The sequence below is a fragment of the Phascolarctos cinereus genome, unplaced genomic scaffold, assembly GCF_003287225.1.
Source record: "Phascolarctos cinereus isolate Bilbo 61053 unplaced genomic scaffold, phaCin_HiC Scaffold_7;HRSCAF=346, whole genome shotgun sequence".
Lineage (NCBI taxonomy): Eukaryota > Metazoa > Chordata > Mammalia > Diprotodontia > Phascolarctidae > Phascolarctos > Phascolarctos cinereus.
In genome coordinates this window covers 26,130,478-26,150,051 of record NW_027556180.1, presented here as the reverse complement: position 1 = coordinate 26,150,051, position 19,574 = coordinate 26,130,478, and positions in this window count along the sequence as shown.

Sequence of the window (19,574 nt, the reverse complement as noted above, 5' to 3'; positions counted from 1 at the left end):
CCTAAGTTTCTAGAAGCCAAAGTCTTGCCTTATCTAAGCTCTGAACCTCACTCCTATGCTTAGCACAATGCTTTGTAGACAGTGCTTAAGAAATTGTCATTGTCTTTCTTTTTATCTGGTCTCCTTTAGTGGATCATTTTACGATTTCATGTTATTGGGGTTGTTTTTTGCTGAACTATCAAATATGTTCCTGGATTTTACTCGCATTTCCAAGGAAGCAATAAAAAAAAGTGTCATTTTGATCCGTTTTGACAAACTTCCATTTCAATACACTGCTGTGCTAACAACCCCTCTTCAGTTACAAGATAGTACTGACATAAAAAAAAAATGACTGCTTGGAGAGCAGAAAGAGGACATATTAAAGAGTGAGATAACTTTAAGAGTCACGACAGAAACAATGTTTGAGCCAAGCTGAAGTCATGTGACTACACTATTAGTCAAATTGCATTGGCAACAATGAACTTAATGCCAAACTCTGTGATATCAACAGCATACTCTTCAGTACTCATAGACAAAGAATTTCAGTCCATTCTACTGGGGACATGGGTGAGGTTTAAGGCAACCACAGTATGGTAGCCAGATACGACTGAGTTCAAAATTTAAAAAAAGGACTGTTTTCCATCTGGACTCCTGGTCAACAAGCTATATCCTGTGAGACAGATCTGACCTGGGAATTATTTTTATATTTCCAAGATCTAAGAATCATTTTTAAAAAATATTCAATAAAATTTTGGTGTATTTAAAAAAATAAAAATTAGCTCATCAGAGTATACAACAACACTTAGCAGACCAGATTTGTCTTTTAGGACAGTAGTTTGCCAGTCCTTATCTAGATTAGTGGATTTGGTTTGGAATTGATTGGCCAGAGAGAATGAGGAAATATATGTGATGAATACAATAATTAATGAATATTCATGATTGTAGGCTATGACTTTAAACATTATATAAATCCCTGTTATTAGTACTATATGAACTCTTTGTGATTGGTATATTTAAAGTTTCTTGTGGTCTGCTTACCCTAAGACTTCTGCATTTTCAGGAGGACCCCTTTTCATTTATCTACTTCAACATAAAACCATGAAATTTCTAATATATATGGGCCATTCATACTCATTCTTATTCCTGGTTCTAGCTTGTTACCTAGGCTGTATTTAATGTGGGTCTCTATTTACCTGAACCAGAGCCAAATGAACAAACTTGGATGACGATGAGGCACAGGAAATGTGGCTTGTAGTGATCTTGTGTAAGTGAGTGTGCACAATAAATAACATAGCGTATTTAGTGTAAAGCTTTGTCTTACATTTTGTCTCTGCACTTTGAAACTCCAAATCTGACTAATCCAATGAATTTATATGACAGCAGATTGCTAAGTTGCTCTCTACAAGAAATATGAATGATGCAACCAGAAGCCACTAAAGAGAAAGAGAAAATTATTCAAGTTCAAATGCTATAGCATATTGAGTTATGGAAAGCATAATTGGGAATGTAATAGGGACATATGGGAGGGAACACTTTGAGCTGGAACCTGCTGAGAAACATCAGAGCTAATAATAATAGTAACAACAACTACAGTAGCTTCTGATACCTATCAGAGAACAGAATGAAAAGAAACACAAGTCTGTTATTGGCCTTTTCATTCTGACTCATAAGAATGAAGAGCAGACATATCATCATCATCATCATCATCATCATCATCGCTTTAATTTAAACACCTAATACACAATTAGAAAGGATTACCAAGGGGATATTGTGATCTGAAATGTCTCCACAGACTTTGGAGAATGAACACCATGTCCAAATATGCAAATGACAATATGTTAGTACGTCAAGGATCCATGATTTAGTCAGTGTCGGGACCCCCCTCCATCAACACAGATGGCAACCCCTCTATGCCTCATTAAACAGTTTTTGTGAGCTGTGGTGGCCAAAAAATTCATCATCCTTTGGCCAATGTGATCATGAGTCGTTCCTCATTTAGCTAAGCTAGTCCTCAACGAAGTCAGCCACGGTTTGGAGCCTTGCCAGATTGGGAAGAGTTGTAGTGAATGAAATGACCTTTGACAGCTTAAGACTGCCTCTTTTTTCATGGTGAAGCCCAAGAGAAACTCTTTGTGATTAGCTCATTGATGTGATCTGAATTCACCCTAGAGCCAAATGTGACTTTTAAACAAATATTCATTTAATGAAAGTCATTGTTATTGTAAACATGACTTGATTTTAAACTTACTCTTGCTATAGAAAGATCAACTTCATAAACATATGGCATATATTTTTGAGTATGTGGGTATGGTTATATTGATGAGTGGAAGGGGTGAGTGTATTTCACACATGCACATGTGATTTCATCAGTATAGTAAATTCCCAGGGCAAATTCCCTCGACCAATGCAGGTCAGAACCTACTCTCCAACTAATTGTCTTAGGAAGATTTCAGGGCACTGAGAGGTTATAGCTTCTATTATCCTTCAATGTTTTTCATGTTCATAGTTGTTAATAGAAGTTAAATAAATTCCTAAAAGAAGGCCAAATCCTTTTACTATTGAGATGGAACAAGGACAATTGTTTTTCAGGTTAGAGGACTGGATAAAGTGTTTGATCTGCAGTATTCAGACCTATGCTGAATTATTATCACCTCTGCCACCTAATGACTTTATATCTGGACAACTAACTTAACCTATTTTAGCTATAATTACCATATCAGTAAAATGGAGGTAAAATATTTATAGTACCTAGCTCATAGGGTTGTTTTGAAGATCAAAAGGCAGTGAACACAGATATTGCTAAGTAAATCTGAAAGCAACATTATAGCCATTACCTAAGTGCTAGTTTTATCCTGTAGTATACTTTGATATTTTGTGAAAATATAATGCATTCTAAATTTGAAATCTTTTCATATTAGTGCTTTTATTAGGCACCTTGATTATAAAAAAATTAATGATGAGTTTGGGAAGGTACACATAGATAATATTATCTATCCTTAGAAAATTTCAATAGGAATTGCAAGACCACTCAGGTTCTTTCTCTTTTAAGATAAAGTTGGACATTCATGCAGGAAGCATTCAATAATAAACAATATATTATTTTTTTTAAATTTAGGGCCAAGTTAAAAGTGAAATTTCCATTTTCTCATGTATTTTAATTCATTTTTGAATTTTATTTGTCACTCATTCCTAATTTTTCATGATGTAGTTGAAATCACTGAGATACCCAGGGATAAAACAAAATAAATGGACTGACAAAGGGAGAGTAAGGGAGAAACAGAGAAACAGAGAGAGACACAGACAAAGAGACACGGGGGGGGGGGGGAAAAAAGGAAGAAAGAAAAAGAATAAGAGAGATGGAGGGAGAGAGAAAGCAGCATGGTGCAACAGAAAATGTGTTTAGAATCAGAGGGTCTGGGTTTAAATTAAAATTCTATCACTTGTACCTATGTGACCTTGGGAAAGTCACTTAAACATATTTAATCTCAGTTTCCTCAACAATAAACATAAGAGTTTTGAAATGGATATCTTCTCAGGAACTTTCTATGTTTAAATTTATGATCATACGATTTGGGGAATTAAAAAAATACCATTTGCACAATATACCTTGCAAGTTATATTTTCAAAAGCTTAGGAAACAGGAGATGAGTTCATTTCTTAGCAATGTATTGACAAGAAATTAAATATATTTCTATGAAAAAGTCATTCTGCTGCAAAGAATATGGTCTGTCATTTGTCCTAGACCATATTGATCAGGCAGGATGTGAAATGAATTGAGATTCTATAGTCAGGGATGAAGGAACACGTATTTTTGACACTCTGCGTCCAGGTATATTGAAGTCAAGTGGCCAAAGCCACAACAAGGAACAAGATGAGACATGATTGTTTTTCATACTTTTGTGGCCAAATAAATGCTTTAGGAGAATTCCTTTGGTTAGCCTTAATGCTGTGGTTTTGATATATGGCTGTATAGGTAAGTGTTACACACAAGAACACTTTTAAATAATGGATTTGGAGTGGTTAGCCAAAACTATTAAGTCACTATGTCCATTAGAGTGAAAAACAAACAAAAATAATGAAAAAGTGATCCTTTAAAAATTACCATGATAACTTTAGTTCTAGAAAAAGTCAGTCAGTCAACAAAAACTTATTGACACTTATCTTAAGGAGCTCATAGTCTAATGAGACAACATCAAACCACATGGTACAGACAAACTGTATACAAGATTAATTGGGGATAATCTCAGAGGGAAGAAATTAGCATTGAGGGGGATGGGCCAAGTCTTCTTCCAGAAACTGGGGTTTTAGCTGGGACTTAAAGGAAGCCAGGAGGCAGAAAATAAAAGAGAGAGGAGCATTCCAGGAATGAGGGCACAGCCAACAAAAATGTCTGCAGTGGAGAGATAGATTTTCTTATGTGAGGACCACTAGGGAGACCAGTGACATTGGATCATAAAATTTTACATCTTGGTTAATATCATATGGGAACCCTCCTGGGTGCATGCTCAGTGGGTGCTATCCACTACTGTATACTTTCCTGGTGTGGACTGTCTTCCTCTATTAGCTTATAAGATCCTTGTGGGCAAAGTTTGTCTTTCTTTTTCTCATTTGTATACTCAGTGCTGAGTATAGCACATGGCACACAGTTGGTGCTTATTAAGTGCTTATAGCTTACTGACTACTTTGTAGCAGCTTGGTGGTACAGCAAATAAAACACCAAGTCTGATGTTAGGAAGTCCTGAATCCAGATTCTAACCTCAGGCACTTACTAGCTTGTTACCCTGGGCAAGTCACTTAACTTCTGTTTACCTCAGTTTCCTCACATTTAAAATGGGGAAAATAATGGCAGAATAACTCCCAGGGATGTTGTGAAGCTGAAATGAGATCGTAATTGCAAAGTGCTTGGCACATAGTAAGTGATATCTAAATTTTAGCTATTATTATTATTATTATTATTATTATAGACAACACACAAAAGGAAGCTGAAAATATGGGCATGGGTGGGGAGTGGGGAGAGGTGAGTGTGCCCAGCAGTGGACAGTGTCCTGAAAATTGGAGAGTCAGATGTGCAGCCTGGAGAAGAATGAAGACATGGTTGCCCGGTGTGCCCTCTTTCAAATGGTGGTCCTGGGAGGCACTAACCAATGAGAGGGAGAAACCTCAAAGGTGAAGCTTAGTCACAGTGGCTGATGTCCAGGATGGATTGAATTTTCCAGATGAAAAAGTTTCTGGGGAATTATAGAGAAAGTCCTAGAGCAGAGTCAGGAGGATCAGAAATTGAAAATGATTAATACGTCTCTGGAAAAAAAGGCCATTATCCACTAGACTCCTATGCCTAACATGAAATAATTTTACAAAATCAGTCTTCCTACTTCTTCTGGACATTTCTTTTGAAGCCAAAGGTACAACAATACAAAATCATACCTATTAGAAAGACAATTTCCTTCCCCCTCTAAAATATTGATACCATTCCAGAAAATGAACATAGTCTTGAAATATTAAAATTCTTGGAAGAGAACTTATAATAATAGCTAATAGCTAGCATTTAAGTACTTTGATGTTTGTGATGTGCTTTATGAAGATCCCATTTCTCATAAACTCGTATCAATTACGCAATATGAAAGATAGGTAGATATTATTATTCCCCTTTCAAATCCTGCCTGAGATTCTTACATGTGTGGCCATGGACAAGAAATTTACTTAACCTGTAAATAAAAAAGCAATAGGAGATAACCCTACTGGAATGTTGTGAGGATAAAATGAGATCACTTTGTAAACCTTTAAGCTCCATAGCTGTTGCTTTTGTCAATCATTTTAGCTATGTTCAACTCTCTGTGACCCCATTTGGATTTTTCTTGGCAAAGATACTAGAGTGGTTTACTATTTCCTTCTCCAGCTCATTTTATAGATGAGGAAACTGAGGTAAACAGGGTTCCATGACTTGCCCAGGTTTACACAGATAGTAAGTATCTGAGGCCAGATTTGGTGCTCTCTATGCTTCACCATCTAGCCATCCTTAAACTCCATACAAATATCAGGGATTATTGTTAAGCCAGGAAGCTTAATATTGCTGTGCTTCTACAAGCAGTGATAAGAGCACAAGTTTTAAAGTCAGAAGACCTGGGTTTTATACACACACATACACACACACACACACACACACACACACACACACACACACACATCTATCTATCTATCTGTCTATCTATCTATCTATCTACACACATACATGTACATATACATATATATATACATATACATACATATGTATGTATGACCTTGTGTAAATCATGCCACTACTCTGAGATTCAGTTTCTTCATTTTTATGAAAGATTTACAAATACCCCAGCTTCTAGAATAAAACTCACTATTTGAAAAAAAACTGCTGGGAAAACTGGAAAAGAGTATGGCAGAAACTAGGCATAGACCAAAATCTTACACCATATACCAAAGTAAAGTCAAAATGGTTTCATGATTTAGATATAAAGGTTAATACTATAAGCAAACTGGGAGAACAAGGAATAGTTTACCTGTCAGATTTTTGGAGAACAGAAGAATTTATGACCAAACAAGTGATAGAAAACATTATGAATTGCAAAATGCATAATTTTGATAACATTAAATGGAAAAAGTTTTGGGTTTTTTTTTATTGGCACAAACAAAGCCAATGCAACCAAGATTAGGAGGGAAGCAGAAAACTAGGAAATAATTTTTGCAACCAGTGTCTCTGAAAAGAGCCTCATTTCTAAAATATATAGAGAACTGAGTCAAATTTGTAAGAATACAAGTTATTCCCCAATTGATAAATGGTCAAAGGATATAAATAGGCAGTTTTCAGAGGAAGAAATTGAAGCTATCTATAGCCATATGAAAAAAATACTCTATATCACTATTGATGAGAGAAATGAAAAGCAGCACTACTATAAGGTACCACATCACACCTATCAGATTAGCTAACATGAGAAAACAGGAGAATAATAAATGTTGGAGAAGATGTAGGAAAATTGGAACATTAATGCATTGTTGATGGAGTTGTGAACTGATCCAACCATTTTGGAGAGCAATTTGGAACTATGCCCAAAGGGCTATAAAAATGTGCATACCCTTTGACCCAGCAATAGCACTTCTAATTAGGGCTGTATCCCAAAGAGATCATAAAAATGCGAAAAGGACACACAGGTACAAAAATATTTATAAGCAGCTCTTTCTGTGGTAGCAAAGAATTGGAAATTGAGGGGATGCCCATCAATTGGGGAATGGCTGAACAAGTTGTGGTATATGAATGTAATGGAATACTATTGTGCTATAAGAAATGATGAGCAAGAGGACTTCAGCAAAACCTGGAAAGACTTGTATGGACTGATGCCGAGTGAAGTGAGCAGAACCAGGAGAATGCTGTACACAGGAACAGCCACGTTCTGCGATGACTAACCTTGATAGATGTAGCTCTTCTCACCAATGACATCTCCAAAAGGCTCATGATGGAAAATGCTATTCACATCCAGAGAAAGAACTATGAAGTTTGAATGCAGATTGAAGGGTACTATTTGCTTTTTTTTTCTTCTATTTTGTTTTGTTTCTTCTTTCTTGTGGTTCCTGCTATTGGTTCTAATTCTTTTTTACAACATGACTAATGTGAAAATATGTTTAATAGGAATGTATATGTAGAGTCTATATCAGATTGCATGCCATCTTGGGGAGGGAAGTGGGGAGGGAGGGGGAGAAAATTTAAAATTCAAAAGCTTGTGGAAGTGACTGTTGGAAACTAAAACTAAATTAATTAATAAAAATAAAATAAAATGAAAGGTTTAGACCTGATGAGCTCTAAGGTACTTTTAAATTCTAACCCCATGTACTTATATTCCTAAAAAATCTTAGCAGGTGATACTTCAAACATTTTCTATAATCAACCAATCTTTGAATTTTCAGTCTAAATTCTTGTACTCTGTTTGTTGCAGCAAAGTAGAAAGATACCTAGTAAATCATGGGAAATGATCTAATTCCTCCCTACAAAAGGAATAAATAGATTTCCAATACAGATCAAAAAAAATCATCATATGATTAAATATTAGTCTTGCACCACCCAAACTTAGCCTTTTTGTAAGATATACCAACATCCAGAGATGCTTTCCTTCAAAGAGAATTTCTATTCCAACTGTGTCTTTAACGGAAGTACATGAAACCTGATTTATGTAGTACTTCCAGGTACAAGGCCAAAGAATGACAGCTTTTATGAATAGGACAGGCAAGTGTCCCAGCTATTTGGAGTTTGGAAGCCAACCATAAAATCTTTGATAACCAAGACTCTAATCTAATAGCTTTAAATATTTATGGTAAATTTTAATAGATATATGTGCTTTTCATCTAGGCTGCTGAAAATGAGAAAATAGTTTCAAGGCTCTCAGCCTTATTTGCTATTTTTCATAGCATTGACACTTGGTGGGGTACTTTTTTTTTTATAAAGCTACCTTTTAATGTCCACTTATTTTATGGTCATCCATCAGCTTAAAAGTTTCTATTCTTTTTGTCCTTCCAAGTTTTTCCTCCCACACTTAGCTCATTGATCTCACCTTTGACTTGTTTGAGATTAAAACCAGCAGACCTTGCTTCTATCTACTATTCTAAAGCCAGATTCTGTGCCATCAACCGCCTCCCTTCAGGTCACCATGAACATTCACAACTTTACATTAAGTCTTGTCATTTGAATCTTTTAATATGAGATTATCATTGATATCATCATTTTTCCTTCATTTACTGAAATAAATTACTGGGTTTTTTTAATTTAGAGGCACCAGTATTCACTGAGATATTTTTATTAATTCTCTTGTCTTCTTCCTATCACATTTCATCAATTACTATTTTTCTCTGTTTTTCTTATTCTTTTCAGAGATATCTACCATTGTTTTCTTTCCATCTTCAGAATTTTTTTCCTCTTACATCTAGCATAAAAAATGTCTCTGACTGACATTTAAAGACGTTCGCAATGTGACTCTAACCTATCTTTCCGGATTGCTTACACATTGTTCTCTCACATATAATCTGTTTTCTGGCCAAATTTGCCTACCCAACAATTTCCATTCATAGGAGTAAACTTCTTGCTTCTTTGTCTCTGCATGGGCTGTGCCCTCATGTCAATAAGTCATCCTTTTTTTGTCATTTAATCCTGAAGACATTTTTCTCTCCTGTAAGTCCAGTTCAATGTTTCCTAATCTCTCCAATGTGCGCTTCCCCTCCCCCTTAAAAATTTTACTTCACATTTACTCTTTAAATATTTTGTATTTATTTTTTATGCTACTGGTTCTTTTTAGAAGAATGTAAGCTCCATGAGTGCAGCAATCATCTCACCTTTGTCTCTATAGGTAGAGCTCCTGGCATAGTAGGTGACACCTAGGATAAGGATAGGTCCTCAGCCTGTGATTACCTTAGTATCAAAATTATCCTGGTGAAGAAACTACCTCTAGTGATGAATGTCAGCATATAGTAGGGAAACAATATATGTTTGTTGAATTCAAATTAAAAAAAATAAAATGAAAGAATTGAATTTTCTAGGGCATTTTTATTAGTCTCTGAACAATTAATTTCTGTTTCTAACTTCACACCAAAACTTGGCTCTTCTGAAAAGCTTCTCTGAGCTCCTTTAAAACAGTGGTTTGGTGATCAGAAGTGACAAAATTAATGAGTCTACGTATCTCTTTATTGCAAAAGAAACACTTAAAATACAGTTTTAAATAGACTCTATTTTTGATCTTATTGCCAGCTAAGAGTCATCAGTTTGCTGGTCTGGAGGCTAATAATTGTCACAGATCTTTTGTAACAGTTGTTTTGCAGGTATCACATCCTAACTCAGAGAAGAGTCTTCTATTTCACTGCCTTACAAACCTATAAAATATCTGGCTTCCTAGTATAATAGGGAAAAAAACTGCAAATAATCTAGGTGCTATGTAATGGGGAAATGGCTGGACAATTTGTAGTATATGGTTGCAATGAAATATTATTATATTATTTTATCACACTTTTCACAGTGTCTGTTCCAAACCTTCTCTTCTCTCTTTAAACCTCTGACACCATTGATTCTTTTCCCCTCAACAGAGGGCCTCACTGTACACTGTATCCTGTACAAAAATTTGAGGCCATTTCTTGTGAGGTCCCTTTCTTCCATGATTCTATACTACATTGACATAAGGACCCCAGATAATCCTCCTTTCTTAGTTTTTGAGAATAAAGTGACCCTTCTCTTTACTAAAATCAGTCACTTTATGTCTCGTGATGCCCATATCCTCTGAGATTTTGCCTCTTTGATCAACTCTCTTACTCTGCTTAATTTGCAAGCTCTCTTTAGCCACTGGTCCCTTGTCTGTTATCTTTAGATAAGATCTCTCCCATCCTTGAAACACAATAAAACAAAAACTCTTTGCTTTGACCTTACCACCCCTCAAGCTATATTTTTCTTCTTTTCATAGCCACAACCCTAGAAAATTCCACCTACACTCATTGCCTTGTTCTTTCGCCTCCCACTTATTTCTCACCCCCTTGCAAACTGGCTCCTTTCCACACTCATTTATAACTTATCTTTCTCTCTCTAGAGTCATCAGGCATCACTATTTTATTACATCTGATGATTTCATCCTGCTAGAGCTCTCTGGAAAGTGTGACATCGCAGTGTTCACGCTTCTGAGAACCCTCTCTTCCCTGGGTTTTCTTGATGATATTTCATTTTTCCCTCTGACCCTGTTGAACTACTATAAAGATGGAATGATTATTTCTCTAAATAACAATATTACCACACCCTATTAGTTCTTGCATGTGTAAGTGATAATTTTTAATGTTAAAATATTAATTTTCACCCATATGTAAACAAGACAGTAAACTTTCTAACAACAACCAAAAATTGGCTGATTGGGGTCTTTCTACTTCTTGAGTTCTTCATCTATATTTTCTAAAGTGGGACTTCATAACATTTGAGCTAAATTTAACTTTTTTTCCATCAAAGAGCTTATAAAGCTTTGGATTGTGGTCAAATGCCTACATTTTATTGAAAACATAGTATTGTGTATTTATCTTATTATAAAGGATAAGTGTCAAAGGGAGATTATTTAGACATGCTTTAAAAACATTTTGGCGTTTGCCCCAGGAGAATACAAAAGTAGATAATTATGAAAAGCCCAAACTTAATGCTATGTAAATTTTCCTCAACCTTCCTGAAATCTGGGATTGTCTTATTGACAAGACAAATTACATTTAAAGAGGAAGTCAGAATCCTGACTAGAAGTATTATTTATTAATTAATAAGAGCTCATTATGCATCAATTTTGGTATCCAGTTAAAACTTTTTGAAAGTTTAATTATCCAGGAGTTTGTGCAATAATTTATCTAAAAAGATTCTTCATGTGTCTTCTGGGGTATATAGGAACTTTTCCATTCAAATAAAATTCAATTTCCCCTTTTCTGGGAACTTAGGAGAGGTTCTGTGAGCTAGTGGACAAATGTATAGTAGGTAGATGACTCAACCAACAATGATTCCTAATTAGCTAATAATGGGTAGAAATTCTAAAATATACTGATCAGCATAGACCAAGTATTTGGATATTAAGAGCCAAACGAGAATCCTGTTAAGTAGACATCATTCCTTACATTTGGAAATGGAGAATGAGAATAGTTCATGACTTTTGGAGGTGGTTTTAAAAAGCCAAGGACCTTACAAAATGATAGTTCCAGTTCATGAATTAATTAGAAGGGATATTTAGCTAGCGTCACTGCAGACTGGTAAATCTGAGAGCTTATCCAAGTCTGTTCTGATCAGTACTTTCAAATATATTTATTATTGCTATGCTTTTGCATATTAAGGATTATTCCTTTGCCTTTGATTAAAGTTATAAGAAAATCACACAGACACAAAGAAAGGAATAGAGAAAAGTTAACAAGACAAATAATGCAAAAATATATCCTACATAGTTCATTTATATAGATATGGCCAAGCATGTGATATAATGCACAAGTACACTTTGCTGCCCAGTGATGTCCCTAAGCTTACCCCAATCCCTTATTATCCACACTCCAGAATTTCCATCTTTTTTGTGGGCTACCATGGTGTAGTAAATGAAAGACACCAAGGAAGTGCATCCCCAAGGTCATTTCAGGAATGCTTGACTAGAAACAGAGAGAATATCTGTCTTGAGGTTGGCTTTATCTGACCCAAAGTGATTTTTTTTCCCTTTGCTAATACAAAGTAGCAGAAAAATATAGACCTCTGGAATAGTTCCAAAGAGTAGGCACTGCTGCCTTAAATTAAGAAAGAGGTCACCTATTTGTTACTCTCTGTGAAAATGTTCATCCTTTTTAACATATTAAGCAGCTCAGAATTGGAGCAAATTGTTACTTCCATGGAAACGGGGTCCATATAGAGATGAAGAAATGGATTATTATTACATCTAGGCGTAGAGAGAGGATGCTACAGTTTACAATTCACGGGATGTCATTCGCAGATGTCATTTGTATACCTTTCCAATGTTTTAAATGTACTTATCTGTGTATAAGTTGTTTCCAGATGTGATGCAAGCTTTTTGAATGTTGAGACAGTTTCACTTTTATTTTTGAATCTCCAGTGTTGTGGATACAACTTATACATAGCAGGGATTTAATATAAGCTTGATGAGTTTCATTGAATTTACTAAAGTATAGAAAACTTGTTACCGGCTTTGCAAGAGAGAGGTCTCCTTCACATAGTGATGAATTCCCTATTTGAAGCAAGTTCATATTATTAAATTGATTTATTTGCTATCATTCCATGTGGTCACATAAATGTTATGCATTCATTGGAAAGAAAATGTGACATTCCATTAGTAATATTTATTTTGTGCCGTTTAAGCTAGTGGATAGTGGGGGTATCTTTAAGAAGATAGCGGGGAAAGAAAATCATTTTCAAGTACGTAAGGCGCATCATACAGAAAAGGTAGTGAATTTGCCCAGCATGACAGAACTTCAAGAAATGGGATGGAGATTTCAAAGAGGCCTATTTTTGGCTCTGTATGAGGAAAATCTTCTTTTCAAAGTTGTCTGAATATGGAGGTGATTGTAGTGGAAGATGGCAAGTTTCCCTTTACTGGAAATCTTTAATCTGAGATTGCATGAACATTTGTTGTGGACATTAAAGAGAAGATTCTTGTTCAGGCACATTTTGGAGCAGATGCTTTCTAAGTTTGCATCTAAATCCTAGATTTGATTTTATTATTGATCTTAGCATGATGATAGAGATATATTCAGATATATATAGCCATGGTTTTGTGGAATATAAGGTCAATGAAATCAAAGCTTTGATATTGAAAAAGAGATGTTTTATTCATGCAAAGATAGAAATGTACCAGGTTTTGTATAGGCACTTCTTATACTATATGTCACTCTAACTAGAAAATTACATGCATCATTTTAAATTTAGATCTTGTTTTGCGTTTGGCTGTTTCTGTCAGGACTTTCTATATTGCTGAAATATACAGAAGTTAAAATTTGGGAAGTTCCAGTAATTTTTCCTCTATAGTTAGTGGCCATTGAAATTTTGAGAAACAAAAATTTAGTAGGCTTGCCCATAGGGTAGATCTGTTGCTCTTTTCATTACCACAGAGTCATTTTGTGCAGATAATGGTTCATTTTTACCACCTTCTACTTCTATTTCTCGACTGGGGGGGAGGACCCATTTGGGGAGTCTGAAACTTTGATTTAGTTATTGCTCGGAATCTCCTCATAGCCTAGTCTAGTGCTCAGAACATTGCTAGTCATGTAAAAAGCTTTTGCTGAACTGGATTGAATTCATGTGGAATGGGCTGTCAGGTAGTTTCTTGTTTGTTTGTTTGTTTGTTTGCTCCCTGGGTTTTCTGCTTACACCGATGATATTATTAATATTGGCAACTCCAAGCAAGTAAATTCCATTTGTCAAAGGAGAGCTGGAACTATTCTGCAACTTGGAGGCCTAGACAATTTCCTAGGGGCACTTAGAGGTACAGCAACTTGCCTACGATCACACAGTGGTGTGTGTCAGAGGACAACCTTCCACCTAGGTCTCCCTAACTATGAATCTGGCTCTCTAGCCACTATGCCTTGCCATCCTTCATTAGGCAGGCTTATGAACTGGAAATATAACTGAAAGCAATTGGTAAGAGGAACAGTGAAGGGAAAATAATGAAGGGAAAAATAGCAAAGCCTGGAAAACACACATTAGCTTAAAAAACATTGGCCAATTTTGCTTGTGTAGTGCACTGATGGAATCAAACTCCTAACTTTAGTCTCACCAATAAAAACAGACAGTAGCAGTCTAAATTGTTCTCGTATTTACTCAACTTAACTGCAAATCTCAGGAAAACCATATCTATTTCTCGCACAACTTTTCAGATGATGATGAGTATAGGCAACTGCCTCCAGAAACTGAATCACGCTCTGCATAAATAGTAAGTTCGAAAAACGCATGTGAAAATATCATTCTGCTGAAATACATATATATATATATATATATGTATATATATATATATACACACACATGTATATATATGAGTACGTGTGCATAAATACATATATATGCATTATATAGACACATATATGCTTTTACCAGTTTAAAAGATTGCTAGAAATAGAATATTTATAAAATGATCTAGGTAAATAAATTATATCATTAAATTAATAATTATATATATATATATATATATATATATATATATACATATATATATATATATATATATATATATATGTATATAAATTCTTTAAAGATCAAAGAATTGAAGGAGATGTTAGTGGTCATTTAACCCAACATCCTCATTTTACTGAGGACGAACCTGAGGGCGAGACTGAAATGATCACAAGGCAATAAGCATCAGTCAGGATTGGAACCCACTTTCTCTGATCCCAAATTCAGGCCTCTTTCCAAACTGGATCCAAAAACATTTTTACGATTATTAAAATGATTTGTCAACTTTATGCTTCCAGAACTATAAAAACTGCTTGACACTCCTGTGAGTAATTGGATGAATTATAAAGTCTCCAGGGATGACAAAACTGAGAATTTAAGGCCATTGATTGAGGATCTTCCCATCTGTCTTGGCCCCTGTATGTAAGATTTTATTTGAGGTGACATTGGCAATGAAATGGGAAGAAATAGGAAGAGGGCACACATACTTTCCTCCCAAAAATTACTTCCCTATTTGCAATGAGTTTTCTTGGATTTTGTGTTTTCCAGGAGAATTTATTTGGCATTTCACTGTTTGAAATTAACTATAATTCCTCTTTTGGATACTGTTATTTCTAATTGAATGTGTCAGTTCTCAAAGTTAAAATGACATTTAGGGATTCTACTTCCTAACAAATAAGCATTAAATAAAATGACTTCAAAAGCCTGGGGGTATATATAAGCTCAGCTATTTCTGCATTGTTTGGGGATAAGGGAAGCTTAGGGCATGCCAACAACCACTCATCACTTCTCGTTGCTAGCAAAGAATAGTGATGGTGGTGGTAGTGCTAACTCTAACAGCAGCAGTAACTGATATTTACATAATGGTTTAAAATTTACAAAGCACTTTATACATACATGATCTCATTGGTATACAGTTGGCCCCTCAGCCATTACTCCAACATTCTTCAAATTCAAATACAAATGCTAAAAAAGCTAAAAGATCACTGCAAAGCAGTACTGTATTCAAGACAATCTTGACAAAATCAACACTTCAACACTGTTTCTGTACTCTCTCTCTGCCATGACTGCTAAAATAGATGCTGCAATAAGATGCAAAAGAAGTGAACACCACCACCACCCTTAGAGCTCACAGTCTAACAAGGAACAAAGAAGAAAAAAAAGAAAGAAATGAAATATACAGAAATACAACCAGAAGCTAAATAATGACTTAGAGGATATGTTGTACAGGAATTTTTGTGGGGCAAAGAGGTGAAGTAGCCAGCAGTGTATACACTCGAAAAGACAAGATGTTTGGAGTCAGAGAGTCTGGGTTCTTTGATCCCAGATCTATTATTTACTATTTGACATTTTCTTAGCCTCTTTGACCCTCAATTTCTTTATCTGTAACATAAAGGGGTTTAACCTTAGGACCTCTGAGGTCCTTACTAGCTCTTAACCTATGAAGCAGATGGAGATGGTCACTGAAGTTCCTTCCAAATGCAAATATTCTGAGATCACTTGTTAGCACCTTAAATATTTCAGATACTTAAGATTTCGCCAAGCTAGGTACTTTCTTCAACAACACAGATCATAACTCAGAGGATGATATTTTTATAGTTAAAAAAACACTTTGAAGACCATCTACAATTCTTCCAGAACTACAATGAGAGATCTTGCTTCCAAGTGAATACTTTTCTCTTCATCTCATCATGTAGAGAAGAAGTCAAAAGGCTAAGATTTCTCCTTTCTCAATCCCAGGATAACTCTAACCCTCACACAAGTTCATATTATTGAATAATCCATTTCTATAAACAAGGAGAGTCATGTGTATAATTGGGCTTTGAACCTGAAGTTACACTTACATTATGATTTTTGTGTTAATATATGTATGAATGTGTGTGCATTATATTTGTGTTCATATACAGACATTAAGAACTACAGAATTTCTATGAAACTATGTGATTTTAGTGGCCGCTACATTGACTGACTTTAAACTTAGCATATCCTAAACCAAACACATTATCTTTTCCCCAAACCCTCCCCTCTTCCTAACTTTCCTGCTACTATTGAATTACTACTATCTACCCTGTCACCTAGGCACAAAATCAACTTGTCATCCTCTACTCCTCACTTCCATCACACCACCCCATGTACTACCTGTTGCCAGTAATCTCTCAAATATTCATCCTTTTCTCCTCTGACACTGCAATCACCCTACAGGCTCTCAATACCTCATTCCTCAACTATTGCAATAGCCTTTAGGTTGACCTCCTTGCCTCAAATTTCCCCACTCTAATGTATCTTCCACTCACTTATCCAAGTGATCTTCCTAAAGTTCAGGTCAGATCATGTCACCTCCTATTCAATAAGCTTCAATAGCTTCCCATTACTTAGAGGATCAAATTTAAGATCCTCCTTGCTTTTAATTCCTTTCATATCCAGATGTCTTCTTACTTTTTCAGTCCTCTTAAACTCCATTCCTTTCAGCATGTCTCTTATCCAAAGATACTAGCTTCCTTTCTCTTTCTGTCAAAACACAGTTGATCTCCTGATTTAATGCATTTTCAATGGCTTCTCTCCGTGTCTGAAATTCTCCTCCTCTTTGTATCTTCTTCCTGCATTCCCTGGATTCTCCTGGATTCCTAGAGTCTCAGTTAAAATTCTTTCCTCTTCAAGCAGGCTTTCTTACCCCATTCTCAATGTTAATGGCTTTTCTCTGAGATTATTTCAATTTATTTTGCACATATATTTTTTCTACATAATCATTTGCATATTATCTCCTCAGTTAGACTGTGGGCTCTTTGTGGCCAGGGGTGATTTTTGCTTTTCATTATTGCCCAGCACCTTGAGGCAAAATGGTGGTGTAGTCATTATACCTACCTACCTACCTATTAGTGTATAGAGAGCTTGTCATTAAGACCTGAATTCAAATCTAGCCTCACACATTTACCAACTATGTGAACCTGGGAAAATCATTTAACTTCAGTCTCCTCCAGTTTCCTCAACTGTAAAATAAAATAATAATAGAACCCAACTTTCAGAGTTATTGTGAGGATTAGATGAGAAAATATTGGTGAAACCATTAGCACAGTGCCTGGCATGCAGTAGGTGCCCAATAAATGCTCGCCAATTTAACTTGACTTGATGTACCTTTTCATCTTAAGCATAGTTCATCATTTCTAAAGAAAGCATTTCAAAAGAACTAGAAGATAATATTTAGATGAATTTGATAATGTTTTAATTAATAGAGATTTCTGAAAAATATCTATTATTAAGTCCTCATTAAACTTTATTTTTGAATCTTAAGTGTTAGAGACTGAATTATCATGACATTATGTCATTCTAAAAAATTATGTCTTTATGAATCATCATGTTTACAGCGTTCAAATGTCAACTAAAGGAAGATGAGAGAGATTTTTAGAAATACTAGTGATAATAAATCTAGAAGATCTCAGAATTATTCTGACCAGTGGATGAGACACACAGTTAGGTTCTCAAAGCTGTTTGGGAAACAAAGAGATGGCTAACATTGGGATTTTAGTTAGAAGGGATAGAAAGGTAAAATTTATCATTTTAGAATAGGAAGAACAAATATGTTTGAGGGCAGAAAAGTAATAGAGTTGGGGAGAGAAGACAAACAAATATTTTAGTAAGAAACTCAGGCAGATGGGAAAGGATGAGGTCTGTGAACTCTAGGTGGAGGTCTTTCCTTTAGGAAGCAAAAGAGCAACAATGATACTGAGTTACAAAGAAAATGTTAATGTTGTGTTTAGGTTACTCACTAAGGCAGGGAAGTATGTAATATATTGTAGAAGCATTTCTGTCAAAAAAAAGGTAAAATAGAGAGTGGAAATCTGTAGTATGTAAACAGTTAACCTCTTATAATTCTGAACGCATTTGTCAATCTTTACAGATAACTCTAACTTGACTTTAGCTTGATAAATTGAAGGATCAGTGCTGTATAGCAGTTAGAGGTTGGACTGGGTCTGGAGTCTGAAAGGTGGAGGTACAAAGCCTGTCTCAGGCATATGCTAGCTGTAAGAGTATAGGTAAGTAATTTATCTCTCAGTGACCCTAAACAGCTCTCTAAATCTATTCTTTAAAGATCAATTGTCAATCTGCAGGTTAGTTAAGCAGGTCATGTCCCACATCAGATATTAAATCATGGATAAAATCAGAAATCTGGACCAAAAAAAAAAACAAATTAAAAATAAAAACTTTACCAGTTGTGAATGACATTTGCACCTGTCAGTACTAAATATTATCCTTCAATTAGAGCAATTTGTAACTTCAGAGTTTATAACTAGTGGTAATATTTCCCCTCTTAAACTAGTTACATGGAGAAAAAATATTGACTAAGTCACTAGAAATGAACTTATGAATATAAACTGAGACAGGAGGCAATCATTCCTACCCAATAGAAAGGATTTTTTTTAAATGCTTCAAAATGGAAACCTTTTAGAGTTCTAATTTAATAAATATATAGCCAATACTGTTAAGGATTTTTTAAATATGTGTATACATACATATATTTCTTTGTATGTATCATGCAGGCAAATCCTAATTAAAAACTCAATCTTATTTCTAGTTGAGGCTTTATCTACATTTTAGTTTTTGTATAAAAAAAGAAATTTCAATGTAATGAATAGACGTGAATTTTCTTAAGGAATCACCATATAAAATTAAACATTCAATTCAAACTTCAACTAGACATATTACATGCCATTTAATTTAAAAATTATATGTCTGTTCACCTATTCTTTATCAAATCAAGTCAGTAAGCAAGGGTCCGTATGCCAGGAAATGTGCTAAGCATAGGCTTCTATGATTCTTTCCTTACCAAATCACAGTCATCAGAGGAGAAAGTAAACAGACTGAAGCCTCAGATGATCTTTGTTTGGTCTTCTGTGATACTTTTATTTATTTAAAAAATTTCATTTCC